We start from the raw sequence: 23,809 nt of genomic DNA, 5'->3' as shown, positions 1-23,809 counted from the left end.
GCATTGCACAGATATGTCAGAGCTTAACTTTCTTGCTAAACCTCCTTTGTAGACATAAAATATGCTGGAGGAGTCTATGAAATAATCTGTTGCTATTTCCATTTAGAATCAGGCACAGTGACAAGTAGGGAGCTTAATGTTGTCTCTTCACAATGACCTCATGAAGAGCAGTGACCATTTACACAGTGGAGTTTCTGTAGCTGTTGCAGTTCAAGCCATTTTACTTACAAAGAAAAAGATACTAAAGATAATCCTGGCCTTTTACAGGAAAAGGGACGCTGGCAGCTCTGGTCAGCACCACTGACAGGGCCATTGAAAGTCTGGTTGGTGGCGCAGTGGGGCTAAGGCAGGCTCCCTGCCTGCCGTGGCTCCCAGAAGCAGCGGTATGTGCCCCCTCCTATGCTTAGGGACAGAGGACTCCATGTGCTGCCCCTGCCCCAAGCACCAGCTCTGCAGCTCCCATTGGCCAGGAACAGCAGCAGCCAATGGGAGCTGCGGGGGTGGCACCTGCAGAAAGGGCAGTACACAGAGCTGCCTGGCTGCGCCTCTGTGTAGGAGCCGGAGGGAGCACATACTGCTGCCTCCGGAAGCTGCTTGAAGTAAGTGCCGCCTGGAGCCTGCACCCCCTCCCACACCCTAACCCCCTACCCCAGCCCTGATTCCCATCGTACCCTCCAAACCCTTTGGTCCCAGCCCAGAGCACCCTCCTGGCATCCCAAATCCTTCATCCCCAGCCCCACTCCAGAGCCTGCATCCCAACCCCCTGCCCAGCCCAGACCCCCCTCCTGCACCCCAAACCTCTCATCCACAGCCCTACTACAGAGCCCACATCTGCAGCTAGAACCCTCACCCATCCTGCATTTCAACTCCCTGCCCCGGCCCCCTCCTGGACCCCAAATCCCTCATCCTGGCCCCACCCCAGAGCCTGCACCCCCAGCCAGAGTCCTCACTCCCCCCACACCCCAACCCCTTGCCCCAGCCTGGAGCTCCCTCCCACACCCTGAACCCCTCAGCCCAGACACCCCTCCTGCACATCAAGTCCTTCATCCCTGGCTGGAGCCCTCATCCCAAGTTAACCCCCTGAGCCAGCCTGATGAAAAGAAGCAAGTGAATGAGGGTGAAGAGAGCAAGTGACAGATGGAGGGGATGGGGCCTCAGAAGGGGCAGGGGAGGGCAAGGGTGTTTGGTTTTGTGCAAGTAGAAAGTTGGCAACCCTAATTCTACCCCATTTATAGCTAAACCACCATTTGTTGTGTTAAATGAGATTTCTCTGATTTTCTTCACCTCACTCTGTCTACCCCTTTCTCTGCTTGATTGTTTTATGAAACAGGAAGGCAGGTAAAGATAGGGGGGAAATCAATATAGTTAAACACATTCTCTGGACTCCAAATACTGAGAAGATTCAGCCCTGTTACATTTTGGTGCATGAATCCTCACAAATCTGTAAATTGGAACCATTTCACGTGTCTGGTGACTGATACAGATGTGAGAAGAGTTCAGAAAATTTTGTAAATATACCCTGGCCCCTTTGTACTGTATCCGTTTAGCAACTGTGGGGATATATACTCTTAGAACGTATTTGGCTGGCAGTTCAAAAGAAGGTTTGTGATCTTCAGCCTTTCACATAGTGCTGCCATACAGCCATCACTGGGCAACTTATACTTGCCCTATGCCAGCTAGAATTTCTAATGTATTGCAGACCTTTTAGGAAAGGATCATTAAAATGTAATCCTGCTCCAAAGTGACTATTAAGGAGTATACTAGATACTGACACTTCATAGAATAAAGTTTAAAATAGTGTAGGGCCAGATCTTGCTGAGAACACCTTACAACACCAGTGGTACCCCTGATTTCAATTGTACTGTTTACTTAGGAAGGTACTGCTCAGTGTGATTGAGTAGAGGAATCTGGACCTTTGTGTGTTAGTGATTATAATTTTGCTTCGTCTTGCCTTCCTGATAAAAAGAGGAAAAAAGCAAACAGTTATACGTAGACCCTATAGACCTAGAATGATCTAAACTGTCCCTGTTCTGTAGTATGGGACTAATCACATGATTGAAGTTATTAACATGTAAGGGTTTAAGATGCATAAAGTACATTTCTCACAACCCTAATTATCCATCTGATCAATAAATTCCCAGTTCTTCATGAGTAAGAATAGGCGGTTCTCCCAGTTTCACTTGTTTTGCTCAGTTTGTAATAAATGACTATTAGAATAATTGAAAAATATACATTGCTGTGGTAACTTATGACACATGCATAGGCTTTGAAGAGAGAATTCAGCACTAAGATTTAAGATCTGCTGCTTATATGACAAACTGACAGCTGAATAATTGCATTCCCCTGGGAATGTCCAGGAACAACACAACCTTTTCACCGTGAAACAATCTTACATTACAATTGCCAAAACCACGTAGTGTGTATCTGAAGAGCTGACAAACAATATTCTAGAGATTTGCTCCAAAGACTTATCAGGAGAAGGAATTCTGTACTAATGAGACAATTCAATGGAGCCAAAAGAAATGTTCTTCCTACAGCCATATGGCAAAAATAAACTTTTTACTAGAGGAGTTTAAGTCCTCATGAAGCACAATACTTGGAAATCTCCTTTCCTAAATAAAGTCTATAGTTCTTGAATTTTTAAATCATTGGTTCGGCTTAAAAATTTTGTTCTTTAACTCTAAAGAAATTCCCACATTTTCTGTTTTCCTGGGTAGCTAAAAAAGTCTACCAGATGTCTGATCACTTGCCACATTTCTAATGTTAAGTATCAGAGGGGTAGCCGTGTTAGTCTGGATCTGTAAAAAGCAACAAAGAGTCCTGTGGCACCTTATAGACTAACAGACGTTTTGGAGCATGAGCTTTCGTGGGTGAATACCCACTTCCTCAGATGCATGTAGTGGAAATTTCCAGGGGCAGGTATATATATGCTAGCAAGCAAGCTAGAGATAACGAGGTCAGTTCAATCAGGGAGGATGAGGCCCTGTTCTAGCAGTTGAAGTGTGAAAACCAAGAGAGGAGAAACTGGTTCTGTAGTTGGCAAGCCATTCACAGTCTTTGTTCAATCCTGAGCTGATGGTGTCAAATTTGCAGATGAACTGAAGCTCAGCAGTTTCTCTTTGAAGTCTGGTCCTGAAGTTTTTTTGCTGTAGGATGGCCACCTTAAGGTCTGCTATAGTGTGGCCAGGGAGGCTGAAGTGCTCTCCTACAGGTTTTTGTATATTGCCATTCCTAATGTCTGATTTGTGTCCATTTATCCTTTTCCGTAGAGACTGTCCAGTTTGGCCGATGTACATAGCAGAGGGGCATTGCTGGCATATGATGGCGTATATTACATTGGTGGATGTGCAGGTGAATGAACTAGTGATGGTGTGGCTGATCTGGTTAGGTCCTGTGATGGTGTCGCTGGTGTAGATATGTGGGCAGAGTTGACATCGAGGTTTGTTGCATGGATTGGTTCCTGAGCTAGAGTTATTATGGTGCGGTGTGCAGTTACTGGTGAGAATATGTTTCAGGTTGGCAGGTTGTCTGTGGGCAAGGACTGGCCTGCCACCCAAGGCCTATGAAAGTGTGGGATCATTGTCCAGGATGGGTTGTAGATCCTTGATGATGCGTTTGAGAGGTTTTAGCTGGGGGCTGTATATGATGGCCAGTGGAGTCCTGTTGATTTCTTTCTTGGGTTTGTCTTGCAGTAGGAGGCTTCTGGGTACACGTCTGGCTCTGTTGATCTGTTTCCTTATTTCCTCATGCGGGTATTGTAGTTTTGAGAATGCTTGGTGGAGATTTTGTAGGTGTTGGTCTCTGTCTAAGGGGTTAGAGCAGATGCGGTTGTACCTCTAATGTTGACTCAAAAACATTAACCACTTCTTTCAAGCCTTCTCAACCAATATCTCCATCATTACCTCTCACGACTTTTTTAAAGGAATCTTGCAAATGACATAGATTTTTTCCCTAAAACCTCCTTTAAACACTACTTAAGTTCCCAGGCAAATGCTGAAATTAGCTAGTAAACGTCCACTTACACCTACTTGCTGCTGCCGAGGCAAAGCTGCTGAGTCCAGGTGATTTTTCCAGTTCACTCATTCTGGGGCAGGAGCTCTGAGAGCATTTTTTGCTGCTAAAGACTAAAAAATTTCTGGACTTTTACTTCCTTACTGTCTCATTATCTTTATTTCTTCTTCAGGCCATTCATGCAACATAAGCAGAATCCAGCTAGAAAGCTGCACCTCTCATACCAAGGGAAAAGCTCCTAGAGAAGAGGCCAATGCTAAAAATGAGCAGGCCTCAACTTACCAGCTAAACTTCTGTAAAAGCCTCTCAAGTGGGTGTGTCAGCATCCCGCAGCACCTAGAGGCCAGCAGCCAGAAATCAAAGCAGAAGCAGGACACTGAGCTGCAAACACATCTGTTCAAGTTGTGGCCATCTTACTCCCCTGCTTCTTCACTTTCTATCCCCATTCCATACCCTTGATATTCCACATCATTATGGCGACCTCTTCGGGGAGATACTCCAGCAGGAATCCCCATGCAATACCTGCTAACAAGCACTAGTCAATGATCTTTCTTTATTGGGCACTGGATTCAGGATATGTGGTCCTTTACGGCAACTGGGAAACCTGCCAGTTCCCACTCTCACTGGTAAGCCAGAAAGTTGGAAGCCAAGCAGGTTCTCAGATTTGTAGAACAATGTATTGAGCTGTCTTTACATCATAGAGGAGCTTAGAAGTCCAAAGTCCTCTACAGTCAATGGAAAGACGCCCATTGAATTCTGTAGGCTTTGGATCAGACTAAGTGAATTTTGTTTGCTAACTTTTTTTCTCATTGTCTTTGAGACTCTCCACCTCTACCATACAGGAGATATGAATGGGCTGAATTCATCCCTAGCACAGCTTCTTTGAAGTCTACAATGGTATGAGGCATGACTCTGAACCAAAATCTATGAAAATCTTAGTGCTTTAACTGTTCAAATGCTACGAAAAATAGCTGCTTTCTTAAAATTCTGGTCAGTAAAATAAATCTCTCCTGCAGTAACTGTTCACATTAAGAATTACTAATTTTACTGATTCCAAAGAGATGTATTTCCTACATATATGGAAATACATTCACCCCTTGTTTCTACCTGTCCTACAGTTACCAGATAGCAACTGTGAAAAAACGGGATGGGGGCAGTAATAGTTGCCTATATAAAAAGTCCCAAAAACAGGACTGTCCCTTTAAAAATGGGACATCTGGTCACCCTACACCTGTCCATCTGCTGAGGTGATTCACATCACCCCACAGCTGAACAGCTTCGTCTGGCAAAAAAACAGGGCCCAAGGCTGTCAGCAGCAGAAAGTCTGTATCAAAGGTTGTGGTAGGTGCAACACCCTCCTCCCCTTCTACTAAAAGACCTGCATGGGACTAGCATGAAAAGGGTAAACTGGATGACCCAGCTAGTGATAGGCCTGTCAGTCTGACATTTATCCTGGTCATGATAAAGGAACAGCCAATAAGGGACTCAATTAATAAAGAATGAAAGATGAGGAATAAAATTAATGCCAAACAACTTGAATTTATAGAAAATAGGTTATCAAACTCACTTGTTCTTTTTGCTGAAATTAGAAGTTTGGCTGATAAAAGTAATAGTGTTTACATAATAAACTTCTGTAAAGCATTTGACTTGGTACCACATGACATTTTGATTAAAAAACTAGAATGATATAAAATTAACATGGTACACATTTAATGGATTAAAAACCGGCTAACTGATTGGTCTCAAAATGTAACTGTAAATGGGGAATCATCATTGAGCATGTGTGTTTCTAGTGGGGTCTTACAGGAATCTGTTCTTTGCTCTATACTGGTTAAAGTTTTTATCAATGACTTGGAAGAAAATAAAATCATCACTGATAAAGTTTGCAGATGACCCCAAAATTGGGGGTGTAGTGAATAGTAGTAAAGCAATCTGGATCACCTGTAAACTGACACAGAAATTAATACAGGTAAATGTAAACATATTTAGGAACAAAGAATGTAGGCTTTACTTATAGGATGGGGGACTCTGTTCTGGGATGCAGTGTGTCTGAAAAAATTTCAGACTCATGATGGAAAATCAGCTGAACATGAGCTCCCAGTGTAATGCAGTGGTCAAAAGGGCTAATGTGATCATCGAATGTATGAACACAGGCGAATTTCAAGTAGGAGTAGAGGTTATTTTACCTCTGTATTTAGCATTGGTGTGACTGCTGGTGGAATACTGTATTCACAATTCAAGAGGAACATTGAAAAATTAGATTGTTCAGAGAAAATCACATGATCAATTAATCTGCCATCTTTGATAGACTCAAAGATCTTATTCTGTGTGTCTTAAAGAGAAGATTAAGGTGTGACTTGATTAATCTATAAATACCTACATAGGGGACAAATATTTAATAATGAACTTTTCAATGTAGCAGAGGAAAGTATAACATGACCCAATAGGCTCAAAGTTGAAGCCAGACAAAATTCAGATTGGAAATAAGGCGTAAATTTTTAAACAGAGTAATTAACCCATTGCAACAATATACCAAGGGTTGTGGTAGATTCTCAATCACTGAAGATGTTTTAAACCAAGCCAAGATGTTTTCCTTAAAGATATGTCTTAAGAATTATTTTGGGAAACTTCTACGGCCTATGTTATACAGGAGGCCAGATTAAATGGTCACAATGGTCCCTTCTGGCCTTGGGAATCTATGAATCCGTAGAGTGGGTGCCATGGCCAGGAAAAATACACAACCAAGGCAGCCAGGAGATGTACTGATTCAGCACTCCCTTCTGCAGCCTCACTGATGAAATTCTTATGAAGCCCAACATAGAAACCAGAGGTGCCCTGTGTAACCCAAGGTTGAGGCAGCAGTGTAAAAAGCCATCAGCCCTCCTCTACAGTTGAATCTCCCCATAGCCAGTTGGGGAATGGAGATGTAGCTTTCACTCCCCTTTACCAAGCAAGGTGCACCTAGCCTGTTTACTACAGTTAGATTAGATGCTAGTTAACAACATTTTGCATTTATACAGTACAATTAATCCCAAAGAATTTTGCAGAACATATACAGTACAGACTGCACCAAGGAGATGCAGCTAATTCTAAAAGGTTGGAAGCCAGATGGACAAAATTTATCTAGCAAACGACACCATAACGTGGGGAGGGGAAATTTTGACCCAAGGCACCAGAGTTAAGCCCCAAATACTTCAAAGACAATCATGGGATTTTATGGTAAACTGTTTCAAAGAACAAATGACAAGCACGTGACTCCTATTAAAGTCCATGAGAGCTGGACACCTAAGTGCCACATATGCTTCTGTAAATCTCTTGAGGGTCCAAGCAGAGCATAGAAGTTCAGCTGTTAATGTCTCATTCTAAAGATACATTCCCAGTAAACTCTTCCAGCAGTGCACAAAATCCATTTTAGGAAATTCATTACCATGTTATTTAAGCACCTGAGAATCCTTAAGACATTTAGCCTCATAATACTAGTGAAGTGCTATTACCCACATGTAACAGAAGGAGAACTGAGGCACAGGAAAAATCAGTTGTGTGATTTTTTTTTAAAGGGCCTATGGAAACCAGTGGGAGTTAGGCACCTTGGCTTTTTGAAAATTCCACCACCAGTGACTTGCTCAGTTTCACAGGAATTTGTGGCTGAGCAGGGGAGCACATCCAGGTCTCCTAAGTCTCTGGCTAGGGTTCTAGCCACTGGAACATTCTTCCTTTCAGCAGAAACTCCCCAATTGTATTACTGGAGCATGGCAAAACATTGAAAACAAATCTCAAGCCCTGGGGAAAGATCCTCAGCTGGTGACAGTCAGTGTAGTTCCATTTTAGCTAATAAGCTATGCTGATTGACGCCAGCAGAGGAGCTGAGCCCTAGCATTTATTAGATTTCAGTATCTCACCAATTTTGGGGTATGTTCTTTCTGGATGTGATTTGTTCCATATTAAAGATGCTGAACGCTTTGTGGAAAGCGGAGGGCTTGATGAGGCACAGAAGATGTCAAGGCCATCCACTGCAACCAAAGAAGTTACCAGTCATGACGATTTTTCGTACCATTGGTGTTTGACTTCTAAGGTCGAGAGAATGGGATTGCTCCCATACAATGGCTCTACCACTTAAAAAGCTTTCACACACAGGTCCTGTGCAAATCATCAAACATCATCATCATACCACCCAAGTCCTGTGGTGATGGGGGAGGGGCAAAGCGACAGGTGGAGGTTACCACTGGGTGTCATAGTCCCAATCCTGCACGCAGGCGGCCTGTGGGTAGGTGGTCGTCCAGCTCTGTACTTGGGGCAGCAGAGTTGCCTGGCAGCATCCCAGGCGTCTGAGCGGCCCTCTGTAGGCCAGCACTGCTCACCCTAGTAAGGGAGGGGCCTAGAAAGGGTGGCCTAAAAATTGCCTGCCCTACAACACCTGGCCAGCAAGCCGCGGCTGGCAGTTTAACCCAATCTGCAGCCGAAACCAAAAGAAAATTTTGAGAAAACTTACCATTAGTGTATGGAATGTTTGTACCCTCATGGATCGAGAAGCTGTTGCAAGACCTGAGAGAAGGACAGCTCTCGTTGCTCAAGAACTAGCCCGCTACAACATTGATATAGCGGCATTAAGTGAAACAAGATTGCCTGGGGAAGGTTCCTTGAGTGAACCAGGAAGTAGTTATACCTTCTTCTGGAAGGGTAAGACTGAGACAGAGGACAGAATACATGGAGTTGTTCTGGTAATGAAAACCTCATTGATGCATCAACTCCCAGACCTTCCAGTGGGTATCAATAAAAGATTGCTGAAACTACGCTTCCCACTAAATGCCAAACGTCATGCCACCATCATTAGTGCATATGCACCCACTCTAACATGCTCTGACAACTCAAAGGAACAGTTCTATGAAGATCTCGACAGACTGATCAAGGCCACACCAGTAACAGACAAACTACTCCTACTTGGAGATTTCAATGCCCGAGTCGGGGCTGACAACGAGAACTGGAAAGGAGTAACCGGGCCACATGGTGTAGGCAAAATGAACAGCAATGGACTACTCCTTTTGAGCCTTTGTTCTGAAAATGACCTGACCATTACCAACACTCTGTTCAGACAAGCGGATAAATACAAAACAACGTGGATGCAGCCTAGGTCCAAATAGTGGCATCTGATAGATTATGCCATTGTCGGGAGGCAAGACATCCGAGATGTAATGATCACCAGAGTAATGCGAGGCACAGAGTGCTGGACAGACCACAGATTAGTCAGGACGTCTCTCCAACTTCACATTGCTCCCTCTCAGCACAAATGCCCTAAGCATGTGCGACCTGCTTTCAACATAGCCAAACTGAAGGATGCTCAATGTTTCAACAACTTTCAGAAGAGTCTTGATGACAAACAGACAACTGATCGGTACTGCAACCGAAAAGTGGGACCAGTTCAAGCAGATGGTGACTGACACAGCAATAACATCTCTTAGACCAAAGAAAAGAACACATCAGGACTGGTTTGATGAGAACCAAAGAGAAATATGTTCAGCTCTGGAAGTAACGAGAAAAGCTTTTATCAAATGGCAGAATGATCCCTCCTCAGTCTCCAAACAGGACCATTTCAAATACCTTCAGAGCAAAACACAGAAAGACCTCCGTCAGATACAAGACAACTGGTGGGAGAGCAAAGCCAAAGAAATCGAGCACTATGCTGAGACCCACAACTCAAAGATGTTCTTCAGTGCTATTAAGACTGTCTATGGACCTTCTAAACTAAGGACCACCCCACTGCTCTCATCAGACAACACAACGCTGATTAAAGATAAAGAAGGCATCAACGAAAGATGGCAAGAACACTTACGCAACCTTCTCAATAGACCTTCAACCATGAATAATAACGTCCTCAATGAAATTCCACAACAACCTGCTCTGACAGATCTTGACTCTCTGCCCACTATAGATGAGATTAAGAAAGCTGTTAGCCAGATGAGTTCAGGAAAAGCTCCTGGAAAAGATGGGATACTAGCAGAGATATACAAAGTAGCAGGTCCAGTAGCACTAGCAGCATTACATAGCATGACCATCAGCATCTGGGAGGATGAAAACATACCACAGGACCTCCGTGACACTACTATTGTCTCTCTTTTCAAGAACAAAGGCAGCAAAGCAGAATGTGGAAATTATAGAGGCATATCCCTCCTGTCCGTTGGAGGGAAGATCATCACCCGCATCATCTTGAACTGCCTAATAGCCAGTATTTCCGAGGCAAATCTACCTGAAAGTCAATGTGGTTTTCGACCTGGCCGGAGCACAGTCAACACGGTGTTTGCTGTTGGACAAATACAAGAGAAGTGCATAGAACAGAACATGCACCTGTATGCTGTCTTCATAGATCTGACAAAGGCGTTTGATACCGTCAACAGGGAAGCCCTTTTGACTATTCTAACATGACTTGGCTGCCCAAGAAAATTTGTCCAGATTATACGCCTTTTTCATGACAGCAGGACAGGCGAAGTATTGTCTGATGGAGCCACATCTGCCCCCTTCCACATCACCAACGGCATGAAACAAGGATGTGTTCTCACTCCTGTCTTATTTAACCTGTTCTCTGCATGCATCCTCACCATGCAATGAAAGATCTGGATTGAGGTATATATTTGAAATACCAGCACGATGGTTCACTTTTTGACCTCTGTCGCCTGAATGCAAAGACTAAGACAGTGCAGAAACTCCTTCTTGAGGCACTCTTTGCCGATGACTGTGCCCTCATGGCTCACACTGAAAATGATCTTCAGCACATTGTCAACAAGTTTGCCGAGGCCTCGCAACTCTTCAGACTAACTATCAGCCTCAGAAAGACAGAAGTTCTCCATAAACCTGTACCTGGATCAAATGCTTTTGTCCCAAGTATCTCCATTGATGGCCCTCAGCTTAAAGTAGTGGAGAACTTTAAATACCTGGGTAGTGTCATATCCAGTGATGGATAACTGGATAATGAGATCAACGCTCGAATATCCAAAACAAGCCAGGCACTTGGCTATCTGCGTGTCAAAGTTTTAAGCCATCACAACATCCGGATGTTAACAAAACTCCTTGTGTACGGAGCTGCTGTTCTTTCATCTCTTTTGTACGGGTGTGAAACATGGACACTATATAGGTGTCACATCAAGCAGCTTGGAGCATTCCACATGCGTTGCCTCTGCAACATTATGAAGATCCGCTGGCAAGACAAAGTGCCCAATCTTGAGGTCCTCGAGAGAGCCCAGATGACAAGCATCGAAATGATGATCATGAAGTCACAGCTACGTTGGACCGGTCATGTCAGCCGCCTGGATGCGAACAGAATCTCCCGCCAGCTTCTCTATGGTGAGCTCTCCCAGGGCATCCAGCATATAGGTCGTCCACGAAAACATTACAAGGACACCATCAAAGCCAATCTGCAGTATAGCAGTATCAAACCCAGGGACCTTGAGAATGCCGCCAGCGACAGAACACAGTGGCGTGCAACAATCAGAAATACCTGCTTCGCCTTTGAGGAAGACCGCTGCCGGCGTCTACAAGAGGCATGCGAACGACGTCACAGAGCACCAGCAGCGCACAACCCACTGACTGCAAACTTCCCATGCACCATCTGCAGCCAAATGTGCACCTCTAGAATTGGCTTGTATAGCCATCAGAGGGCACACCATGAGACCAACAATAGATGATTTGCTCAGATTTGTCATCATCGGATCGACGGACTACCAAGAGAAGAAAGATGCTGAAGGTCAGACATAATTCCTCTTCCAGTGTCAAGTCCTAGGTTCCAGCCCTTACAAATTCAAACTTCCCTGCAGGATTTGGCCCCAAGATATAGCTACCCACTTTTCATTTTGAACTTAAAATTAACTCCTAGCACATTCTGTCCTGAGAGGACAACTCACTAAAAGTGATGGTGTGATGAGGCAGCTGCCCCACACTACAGAAAAGGGATTGAAAGCAGAGGCTGTGCCAAAGGCAGCCAATTAGAAAGGGTCTGAGAGGAGCAGCTAGATATGGCTCAGCAGGCTCATATAAGAAGGGCTGCAGGGCAGAGCAGAGGGAGTCACTCCCTGGAGCTTGAGGAGAGAGATGGACTGGCTGCCTTGCAGGCTGAGGGAAGCAAGAACCCTGGACATAGTAGGGCTGCAGGCTGAGGCCATGAGGCTAGAGCAAAGAGGGTGCTGGGGCCGCAGGGAAGTGGCCCAAGGAGATCCATGGAGAAGTTGGAGGAGTGCAGTAAGTGGCTGCTATTTATAGGGTCCCTAGGCTGGGACATGGAGTAGTGGGTAGGCGCAGGTCCCTCCCCCCTCCTTCTTGCCCCTGGGGAAGTGGTTAAACAGTAGATGGCGTAGACTGCACTTGCTACTGAAGAAAATAGCTGGACAGTGGACTGCAGTTCCCCTTGAAGGGGGGGAACACTAGTGTGGCACAGCGGAGAGCAGTGTCATGAAGAGGATGCTGCAGTCCTGGGAGTGATGTGGGTCCAGCAACAGAGGTCATAGTGGCCGAGACACCACCCGCAGAGGGTGCAGTGCTAATTCCCTGGACAGCCAGCAGGAAGCACCACAGTGGTGAGTTGCGCACCATCCGAGGTGATCAGCCTGCAGTTACACAGTGATTCACTCTATGCTATGTTATCAAAACTGCAAGAAAAAAGATATCATCTGTATGTAAATCTAGGCCATGGACAATTCTAGCTGCTTTTTTTTTTTTTTCATAGAACCATACTATGGTTAGGGAGATACGGAGAAGAACAAGTCACATTTGAGGGAAGACTTAATTGGGCCCAGGCTATGGTAATCAGTTGAAATTCCACCCACACTGCATAAGACGTGACTAAGAGACCATCTGAATCATTGTCTACTACTGTAGTCGCTGTCTTACAGGGAGTGCCCAGGAGGCATAGAAAAGAGGTGTCAAAAGTTGGCTACTGAAAAGGCTTTGACATTGCAGTATCAGAGGTGACAAAAGCAGCATAAGGCTATGTCCACATACAGCTTATGTCAGCCTAATTTATGTCACTCAGGGGTGTGAAAAAACTGCCTCCCGAGCAACATAAGTTACACCAACCTAAGCGCCAGGGGACAGCACCGTGTTGGTGGGAGAGCTTCTCCTACTGACAAAGCTACCACCACTCACGGAGGTGGTTTTATTATGCTGGAGAGCTCTCTCCCATCGTCATAGAGCGTCTTCACCAGACGTGCTGCAGCAGCACATGTGTAGACAAACCCTAAGACACAGAAAACTGCCTCTGCCACAGGCTGTGAGCCTGGGCAAAGCACTTAATTGCTCTGGGCCTCAGGGTGCCTGTCTGACAAGGGAAATAATCCTTTGTCTTGTCTATTTAGATTGTAAACTGAGGCAGGGGCTGTATCTTACAATGTGTTTGTACATTATCTCATACAACAGAGCCCCAATCCAGTTGGGCCTGTTGGCACTGATGAAAGGCAATAGCATTAATAATAAAGCTACGCCATCTAGTAACGTGTCTCCCATGGCAATTAGTATTTGTCATAACTTGATAACCTTTTTTACCATAGTCTCATTACCATGAAACACTTCTGCTTCTGGTGACTGAAATGAATTACTCAAATGAAAATACTCCGGCCCTGTGGGATCATGACAGGAACTCTATAGCCCTTGGACATGTTTGACTGACAATAACTGCAAGCTCAGCAGCAGCCTCATATTGAGTATCTCACCCCAGTAGAACAAGGAGCCCCAACTTAACCCTCTAGCCAGCTTCAGAAGAAGCTAGAAACTGGCAGGAAATAGGGAAGATCGACTGGATTGTATGTGGAGAGAGTGGGCTTAATTCTCCTCTCACTCACACTAATGCAAATCAGTAATAATCCACTGCTGCCAATCAGTGTGCTAAGAATAAGTGCAAGTGAGAGAATAATAAGGCTGTCAGTTGTTACTGACAATATCAGAGCAGAAGCATGTACAGCAAAAGTGCTTCCTCCAATTACCATCAACAAGATTAGGATCCTTCCCTTACTACTCATAGCCCAGGCCTCAGAGATATGGTTCTTTCGCAGTACCACATGCTGATATCTTCACAGTAGCCACTTAATTTTCTCATTTATTATTGCAGTTTCAGAATAGGTCATAATGTCATGTCATAAAAATAAAAGTTCCCTCAAAGTTTATTTGCAACCATAGCTATCCAGAGCTGGGAGTGGGGAAATGACAAGGAAATGGAAATAAAAACAGATTTAAAAGAACATAATGTTTTGGTAAGACATTTTTTTTAATAGCAATGGCTTTGGAAAAAAAATTACTTTTATGACCAGGTTTTCCACAGTGCATGCAGAATCTGCAGGTGCATCCATTGGTATGCAAGGCATGACACTCGGAAGAAAAAGCTTTCTCCAAGATGAGAGGCTTCTCCTCACTCCCTATTTTCTTTTAAAACACAAGCCTTACTAGATAAAAACTAACACAGATTCTTAATCTTTGTGGCTGGATTTGTCAGCAGGGCTCAGCATACTGGGTGCAAAACTGTCCTGACAACCTGGCCACAAGTATCACCATGGGAGCAGCAGAGTGCTGAGCTTTTGGAGAACCTGCCCCCATTGTGAGTGCTCAGCCCTTAAAAATCTGGCCCTGAGCTTTTGGGAATTTGATCCCCTCTTGCCATAGGTTATATTCACCCCACACATAGTATCCCCACACATAGTACTTTCAAAATCACAAGTGCAAAGCACTTGTGGGTGATACACATGCACAATGTTCAGTTGCGCTAGAGCGAACACAAGTTGATAATCCTAGTGTAGGTCTATACTGCAATCAGAGGGTATGATTGCCACTCACTTCCTGAGCTAGCTTTAATCTAGTTAGCTTGGGTACAGGAGCAGAGCAGCTGTGGCAGCGTGTGCTTCAGCATGGATTGTGCAAGCTCACCGGAAATCCTGGGCAATTACTTGCTGAGCTAACCTGTGCTGCCATGGTTTCACTTCTGTGGTATCTGAGCTTGCTAGATTAAAGCTAGCTTGTGTATGTCTACTTGAGCACCGGCCATACCCAGGCTTGCAGTACAGACGTACCTGTGTCAAAAGGAGGAGCTGAAGATAACAGAGCCAGGCAGAAATCCTGAAATCGGATTGCTAAAGTTGGGAGACTGTATTTATAGACAATTAATGATGTTTTTTTTCTTCTCTCCTACACATCTTGTCTGTGATAAAGGTCTCTCTGATGTACTGTATCCACCAGCTACATGCTCAAAGACGAAGGAAAAGATGAAAGAGGAATGCCTCAGTAGCTCAAAGCAGCATTATTTCCCACCTATACAAAGCCCTTCTCTTCACCCTTCTTCATACTGCTGTAATTCCCGCCTCCCTGCCGCCTTGGGGGCCAGGGGGAAAAGCACTTGTGAAAAAAATTGCTAATGTTTACAAATTGCTCATGAAATGCTACTGTATTTCCTGCTGCTTTGCATCCCATACACGTGATTAGAAAATGCATGTTCAGGGCAATGTTACTAGAAAATCCATATTCAGTAGTATCAAGTCTCTGGGACATCTGATTGGAAGTGGAGGTAAGCAGGGCAAGCTGGTACATTAGAATCTGTGTCAGTGAGATCTTTGCCTACATCTGGTGGTTTCTGTAGGAAAGGAAGGATGAAGAGGATGAACACATACTGCTTAATTGCAGCTTAAATATTTATATTTAAACTCAGTTTGTATCTCATTTGCGCCAGACATAAGGCTGTCCGTCACATGGAATTGGCTGGCAAAGCTCTGCCTTTAAGTAACAGGTGAACATGTGCAATGGGAGCGCTCTTAAACAGGACTGTAACAAAGGGCATAAACCCATCCTGGACCCAAGAAGGAGGGATTAATGGCCTACCTGGGAGACCTGCAGCCTGAGACCAAACCTGTTCCACAACAACTGACAATATGAAGCCAAGAGGACAGAATCTTCAGCTGGAGGGATTAAAAGTGAAGAAGCAGGCTTCAGAGTGCTGTTGCCCTGACAGAGAAACTTCAGTGAGAGACTGATTGATCATCTGACAGTGTGTGGCCTAGCAGTCCTTCAGTAGGAACCCTAGAAACATTCAAACCTGGGGAAAAAACTTCAGCTGGCTAAGTTGTGTTATCTTATTGCTTATGTTGCAGGGCTGATTACACCCCATCACCCTTTGGGGGTGGGGGAGAGGTGCATTCCAGCCCCATGGTTGAGTCTGTAGAGCTGCCCCCAGTCTCGGGAAGGCATAGCCCAGTGGCCTTAGTCAGTAGTCCAGCCCTTGCTCTTGGGGCAGTGCGGCCCAGCAGCCAGAGTCAGCAATACAGTGCAGCCTAGTGGCCAGAGTCAATAGTGCTGGTGAACTGGGTCACTACCCCTTGGTGGGCAGTGGCCCAGTAGGAGGAACCCGGGCACACTCTCTCCACTATGTCCCAACTCACTTTTGGTGGCCTTATTGGATATCCTGGGAAGTGGCAGGGATCCTACCAAAATACACTGAGTCTGTCTCCAGTTCTACAACCACTTCCTCACAAAGTTGCCCTGGGTCACTTCCTACCCAAATCTCTGCAGTTTGCCATCTCCAAGTCTCAATAGTTTCTCCCTTCTCTGCAGCATCCCAAGCCTGTATGTCAGGGTCCATCTCTGACTGGCTGGCCTCTGCATCCTGGAGTGCAGGTGGTCCTCCTCCAGGAGTCAGCAAAGCACCTCCTTCCTCACCAGCAGTCAGCCTGGATTGAGCTGCTCTGCTGCCTTTTATATCATGTCTCCAGCAGGTGCGTGCCCAGCAGAGCCGAGGGGGTGTGGCCTCCTCAGCCCAGAGAGCAGGATTAACCCCTGCTGCACCAGTGTGGGGCTGTTACACCCCATCACAGCTTATAAAGCCAAAGTCCAGGAAAAGAGTGTGTTTTGACTGCATCGGGAGTGGACTAGATTAGATTGGGGAAAGGCTCCTGTTTATATAGATACCCTGAGGATGCATGTATTTTGGGAGAATTATGCATTCTTTATACACAGAGAGAGAAAAGAGGAAAACTTTTGCATAAACTTTGGGAATTTTGATAAATAATGCTTTTGAGAATTGAACACACATTTTCAGATTTTTTTAAATAAAACTTTCTCCTTGCCTCATCTATTTTTCAGGACAATTGATAGTTGCATCCATGCTCCAATATAGTAAACTCAGCTCTCTTCTAACATAGTCCCTAAAGTTTAAGAGCTTCATCTCTTATTCATCCAGTCAAATTCTACACTGGGATATCGGGCTAGCCTCCTGACTAATTTATCTTTAGTAGGAACACTAATTGTACTGATCTCTGAGGAATCTGGTAAACTGTGAAGAAAGTAAATCCCAAAACACACACCACCAATTAACAAGCAATCAAGGTATTGTGCAGATGTTTTCTAGAGAGGGGCTTCACTTGCTTTTTTTTTTTTTTTTTAAAGAATCACAGACTTTTTTCCTTGTATTTCTTCTGCATGCTGGCATGAACAAATCTGAAATTTGTGAAGATTATAGACTTTGTGACGACATTATACTTCAAATGTTAAAGCATTGATAGGCGACAGGATTTGATGCAATGCTCCAGTCCCCTTTTACAATGAAAAATCTTGACAAACTTTGTTCCTTTTTTCTCCCTCTTGCATTTCACAATTTACCTTTTATAGATTGTGACCATAAAAAATTAATGGGGACGGTGGAGGTAGAGTTCCTTCATTTCATCTTACCTTCTCTATCCTGTCCCAAGACTTCTGCTCTCTGAACACCATTACTGAATTACTGAATGGTGGTGTTGCGACAGCAAAGATAAGTCACCTCTCTCCATCTCCTTCTTTTGTTGTCCTTGGTACCTTTGCATACTGTAGTCCTGTGTCAGTCTATAACTCTATGTTCACCCCTTCTTAAAGACTATAATTTTGTACAATGTGTGCCTTGTGAGGTATCATTTGAAAACGCATAATGTGCTGGTCATTATTGTCCTGGCAACGTTGTATGTAAAGTTATAAGATTCTAGGGATGTTACTAAGGCATATTCCAAATCTGGGCCACAAACGATGGGAAGTGCAAGACATGCATTTCTGGCAGAAAACCTGGAACTGGGAATTTGCTGGTGTTACTCTGCAGCGTAATTCAAGAGTGGGTGGTCATAGCACTCATACAGTATAGCTGGGAGTGATTTACATGCTGGAAGCTGTTTGGAGGCAGAGCAGGAGTGGTTGCTCTCAGAATGGAGCAATGTAAAAGACACAGCAGGCTGGAAAGCTGAGGGGACATAGCTGTTGAATAGTCCAGATTGTACGCTGGGGAAAGTCACATATCCTATGGGCTGAAACAAAATGACTCAGCAAGTTGAAGGTGCACCTATACAAAGAAGCAGAAAAGCTATGGCTGTTATGTGAATACTGGCAAACGGCATGCTGTTACAGATGTCATAGGCTTTCTCTCCCTTGAGAAATTGGGCAAAGAATTCCCATTAGTACTACCACCTCTTTAGCTTCAGAAATGGATGCCTTAGTGTCAGAAAGGCTCCTGTGGTTTACCAGCATTTTTACCCCATGTTCATTAAAACTCTGCATCTATGTGTACACCAAGGCTTCCATTAGTGCTACCACCAATAACATCTGGCATTGCAACATTCCCTAGTGTCTCTTCTGCATTCTGGAACAAGCTTATTATGCTGCTTCCAGAAATCTCTAATTCATACACGACCATTGTATCTTAAGATAGTATCTTTCATCCAGAGGTATTCCAAGCTGGTTTCCATATTACATGTCATATCTATCTGCCACTAAAATACAGCCATTCTGAGGGTGAAACACAGTGGCCACAAGGAGTTGTTTTAAAGTGTAAAAGTGAGGAATAATTGGCCCATTTAACCAATTTTAACCCCTTCAGGATGGTGTAGGGTGAACACCCCATCACAGGGTGCTGGGGAGGTAGTTTGCCCAATGATAGGAACCAAAAATGTTCAGTATTACAAAGAAGTGCAAGTAATTAGGGCAGAATTAATGGCATATTTCAGTCAAAATATCCTTCAATATCAGAATGCTCTATAATCCTGGAATCGCTAACATGCTAAATCCAGCCTTAACTTTATAAGATATTGAGACAGCAATTGTTAAATTTTAAACAGCATAAAAGCTTCTGGTTCCAAGGTTATGTACATAATTTCTGTTCATATTGGCCAGCTTCCTTAGGTTACTGTATTTGGCAGTCATTTCTGTGGCTTAGAGTGGAGAATTGTTAGCCACAGGATCCTCAAACTTCCTCTTATCTCTCAAAGCAGACAGGAAACCAACCAAAGATGGACAAGCAGTTCATACGCTAGAATCTTTGTCCTGGTCATATACACCTCAAACTCCCATTTTTTCTCAGCATACATATTGGATGACCAGAATTAAAGGCTCAGTCGTATATTTAATTCTCCTATCACCTCTTCTTGGCATTTGACTAATCTTAAACTCTTTGCCTGAAGTTTCTTTCCCTAGGAATTCTTAACAGATAACAAAATTGTTGCTGTAATGATGTGTTGCTGTACTGCCAAATAGTGATGAGGATGAATAAGAGGTAGCTGAATAAAAGTGACTAACAATATATCTGTGCTTCTGCCATAAATGTTACAATTCTTCTTAGCATATGTGTTATGGGCCTCAGCTGGCACTTGACCAGGATTCATCATCACCAAATTTAGTCCTCTGGTTGGATCACTTAGCTTTCCCGGCTTGGGCTGTGTACTGATGGGGAGTGCAATGTGAATGCTGATTCATGCCCCCCAGTACTACAGTTAAAAGTTGTTATCCTCGTACTATGTGCAACAGAGTCACAAAAGCTCACTTACTGTTTTTGTTGTCTTAAAGATTACTGCTTTTAAGGGCCCGGGTAAGGAGCTGTAGAAAGGAAGCCATTTGGAAGAAACAAAAGATTATTTTTGGTTCTACCAAACCAAGGAACTATGCTATGTATTCTTGAGCTCCATCTACTGGCACCTTATCTACTATTTACCGACAAATACTGCAGCTGGTAATAAACAGTGTTGGATTATATTATAACTCAGAAGTGTAGCACTGTAAGATAATGATGTGTAAGTAAATCAGTAATCACCTGTGATGGCCAGGAAGGACCCTTTCCCTCCATGTACAGCTTTCCTATATTCAGTGCAGAGTCCTTTTGCCAGCATTGATCTTTATCTGATACCTAGAGGAAAATTAAATTATAATACAGCTCTTGAACTGTGTGATGCTATGTCTGGAGGGAAAAATACCTTCCAAAATGATCTAACCCAAAGTGCATTGAAGTCAAGGAACAGACTTCCATTGTCTGTGGATTTTAGACCAGGTCCATCATCAGCATAGGCCCTGAGCATGATATTTGCTTGTCTTTCGTTTGCATTGCTGCTGATGTTATTAATGGGCACACAAATACAGAGTCCTTCAAAAAAAAGGTCACAATATTTGACTTGATGATATCTTGCATCTGTCAGTTTTGTCAACTTGTGAAATTATATGCAAAGCATTAGTAACACAATTGAACAGGTGAAATCACTCATAATATGCCTACCTCGGTCACTTGGGATATTAGACACTGACAGGCAGGTTACTGCATTGGTTGGACCAACAATCTGATAAGCTCCAGCAAATCCTTTGTTCCTATCTATTCCTACGCTATTCTTATCTTGATGAGACACCAGATAGCTACCTTCGGAGGCTTAATTTTTCTGTGGAAGTAACTTCACATATAATGTTGGATGCTTGTAGAACAGTCCATCAGACCAAAATGGGCTCTTGATGTCATCAAATTCTGAAAAGGTCTTCAGCATGTGAATGGAAGTGCCAGGATCAGACCTGAAGTTTGAAAATATATATGAATGTTTTACTCTTATCCCTATGTAATTGGCAACAAATGACCATTGATAAGATTCCATTTTAGCAGGAAACTTGAAAGGTTTCTCCTATTCTCCCTACCTGCCCACATTACTCCTAGAGGCACTTAGGAATTGTGCTTCACCTGTCCCAACTTCATCAGCATTTAAGCCCCAATTCAGCAAATCATTTAAGCAGATGCCTAAGTCCCATGGAAGTTGCTGCAGAAGCAAAGCACTTAAGCATTTGCTTAATGGGGTAAACTTTACCATAAGCTTAAATGACTTGCTGTATTGGGGCCTCAGATAAGTTCTCAAGAAAAAGAAATTGATGCTCTGCATTTATGATCTTTCTTGTGTCCAAGCCTGAGACCTTCTCTATCTCTATAGTAATAAAATCTTAATGAATTTAAGAACATTTTATTTTTCAAATTAGTATAATTAGTCAGAGGAAGTGAATCACTGGCCTTGAGCTCTGAAACATATGAAGTTCAGTTTTGTCTTTAAATTTATTCTGGAAGAGGTTTAATATATTTTTGGCTGAAAATTTCATCTTCCTTAGAAGCTGTAAATAAACAAAATGTCATCCTTATACTTCGGAAATTGAAAAACAAGATGTAATAGAGTCAATCTGGTTAAAATGACTTCATCCTCCTTATAATACAAATACTTTTATCTTTATAAAAGAGAGGGTTAAATTTAAATGAAGTGGTAAATAAAACTAGAAAATGCTGAGATTAAATATAATGAAATTATAAAGGTAGGTTTAAAGACAAAAAAGGGAAAATGCAAAAGCAACATATCTTTCAAATGCAAGAGTTAAAAATTATCCTATTAAACACACCAGAAAAGGAATATGGGTAAAATTTTCAAAACTGCCTGTCACATTTTCAGATGTGATTTAGGAGCTATGGACCTTAGAACAAGACTTGGGTTAAAAACAAATGCCTAGAAAAAAGGCAAGGGTTACAACTTTCACATATTATAATGGTAAATATTGTCATTGTTATAACCACTTTACATCTATATTTTATCCCTTTTTCCATTTCCCTTCATATACTCTTTGCTTTTTGGGGTAGTGACTGTCTCTTCTAATATGTGTGTTTTTACTATGAGACCTTGAACCCGTTTAGGTGCTTCCATAATATAAATCAGCATTAATGGTTTAAAAGTTTGTAAATTACTTCATGCATTGTATTTGTAAAGGGAGGCCACCCAGAAACAAAAGTGAAGTGTCTTTCATCTGTGCAGATAAGTAAAGAGAGAAAGAAGCAGAAGTTTCTTTGGGATTGAATGGTTCCTGCTTCCACATGTGGTTACATGTGGAGGGAACAAAATCTTTCCTTCTCTGTAATAATCTTCTTTCTTCTGCCTAGCAGTGAATTTTAATCCTCTTTATCTAGGCATGGAAGGAGGCCTATAAAATTCTATGCATGTTGATTCCTTTGTATCGATAATCCGTTTTCAGTTGTGTGGGGTTTTTTAAGGTGCTCTTAAAATGTGGTCACAGCTGGTGTATGAGGCAGGCTTTTAAATCTTACTTGTATTTCCCCTCTTGGCCAACACAAAGACTATATTTGTCCAATAATCATTTTTATACATAACTCTGCAAAAGATATTATGACATTTTTCTGTTTCATTCACAAATTCAGCTTTGGTTGAACTAGACTTTGTTACCCAAAGACATCTCCACAGGGTCTGTATTTAATCTGTACACAGTGTGCAGCCTCTAATGGCTCCCTTATGAATAACTTGTGCCAAAGATTGGGCAGAGTCGTGGATTATTCTTTATATCAGGAAAGATCAAAAAGAACCTATTTTAGAATACCACCCTTCCCAGCCCACAGTAATGAATTAATTTGTTCTGAAGCTAGATGAACTCAATTTAAAATTATACACAGGTTTTCTTTTGTGTCTCTTCAGTGTACTATGACATTAAGTTGCTTATCACTTTTATGTGAAACCCACATAAACGTAAATACTCCCCAGGCTTCCTTTGGCACTATTCTTTGAGCTTGTCCTTACATCAAACACTTCTGGATCCTGATTTTTTTGATTCTGGACTCCATCTTACATTCCTCTGGGAATTTTGAAGGTGTAATATAAAAATTAGGCCAGTTTGCACATTTTGTCTGTAAATATATTGACATATATTTTGGCCGGTTTCCTGAGTTCTGCCTTCTAAGAGACATCTCAAGGAATATGTCTTAGGGATGGGGGTTCCACAACCACCACTCCCAAGAGAAGGAGGCGGGTGGTTGTCAGGGCCTCCCTCCTCAGAGGGACTGAGTCATCTATCTGCCACCGCAACCAGGAAAACCGAGAAGTGTGCTGCTTGCCAGGAGCAAGGATTCATGATGCGACGGAGAGACTGCTGAGACTCATCAAGCCCTCAGATTGCTACCCCTTCCTGCTTCTCCACGTGGGCACCAATGATACTGCCAAGAATGACCTTGAGCGGATAACTGCAGACTACGTGGCTCTGGGAAGAAGGATAAAGGAGTCTGAGGTGCAAGTGGTGTTCTTGTCCATCCTCGCTGTGGAAGGAAAAGACCTGGGTAGAGACCATCGAATCGTGGAAGTCAACAATGGTGCTGTTGGAGAGAAGGCTTAGGATTTATTGACCATGAGATGGTGTTCCAAGAAGGAGGAGTGCTAGGCAGAGATGGGCTCCACCTAACAAAGGGAAGAGCATCTTCACTAGCATGCTGGCTACCCTTGTGAGGAGGGCTTTAAACTAGGTTCACCAGGGGAAGGAAACCAAAGCCCTGAGATAAGTGGGGAAGTGGAATACCAGGAGGAAGCATGAGCAGGAGAGCGCAAGAGGGGAGGACTCCTGCCTCATACTGAGAAAGCAGGATGATCAGCAAGTTATCTAAAGTGCCTATACACAAATGCAAGAAGCCTGGGAAACAAGCAGGGAGAACTGGAAGTCCTGGCAGAGTCAAGGAACTATGATGTGATTGGAATAACAGAGACTTGGTGGG

General features: G+C 43.4%; 1 long non-coding RNA gene across 1 annotated transcript; it reads left to right on the top strand.

Moving 5' to 3' along the window:
• The first annotated feature begins 375 nt into the window (after window positions 1–375).
• Window positions 376–9,276, top strand: LOC115655121. Its single transcript, XR_004001330.1, has 3 exons — window positions 376–387; window positions 2,993–2,994; window positions 9,223–9,276. It is a non-coding gene; the product is annotated as an uncharacterized LOC115655121 (long non-coding RNA).
• Window positions 9,277–23,809: the final 14,533 nt, after the last annotated feature.

The sequence above is a fragment of the Gopherus evgoodei genome, chromosome 7 (assembly GCF_007399415.2).
Source record: "Gopherus evgoodei ecotype Sinaloan lineage chromosome 7, rGopEvg1_v1.p, whole genome shotgun sequence".
In the NCBI taxonomy this organism is placed as follows: domain Eukaryota; kingdom Metazoa; phylum Chordata; order Testudines; family Testudinidae; genus Gopherus; species Gopherus evgoodei.
This window is presented reverse-complemented; position numbering and strand designations above follow the sequence as displayed.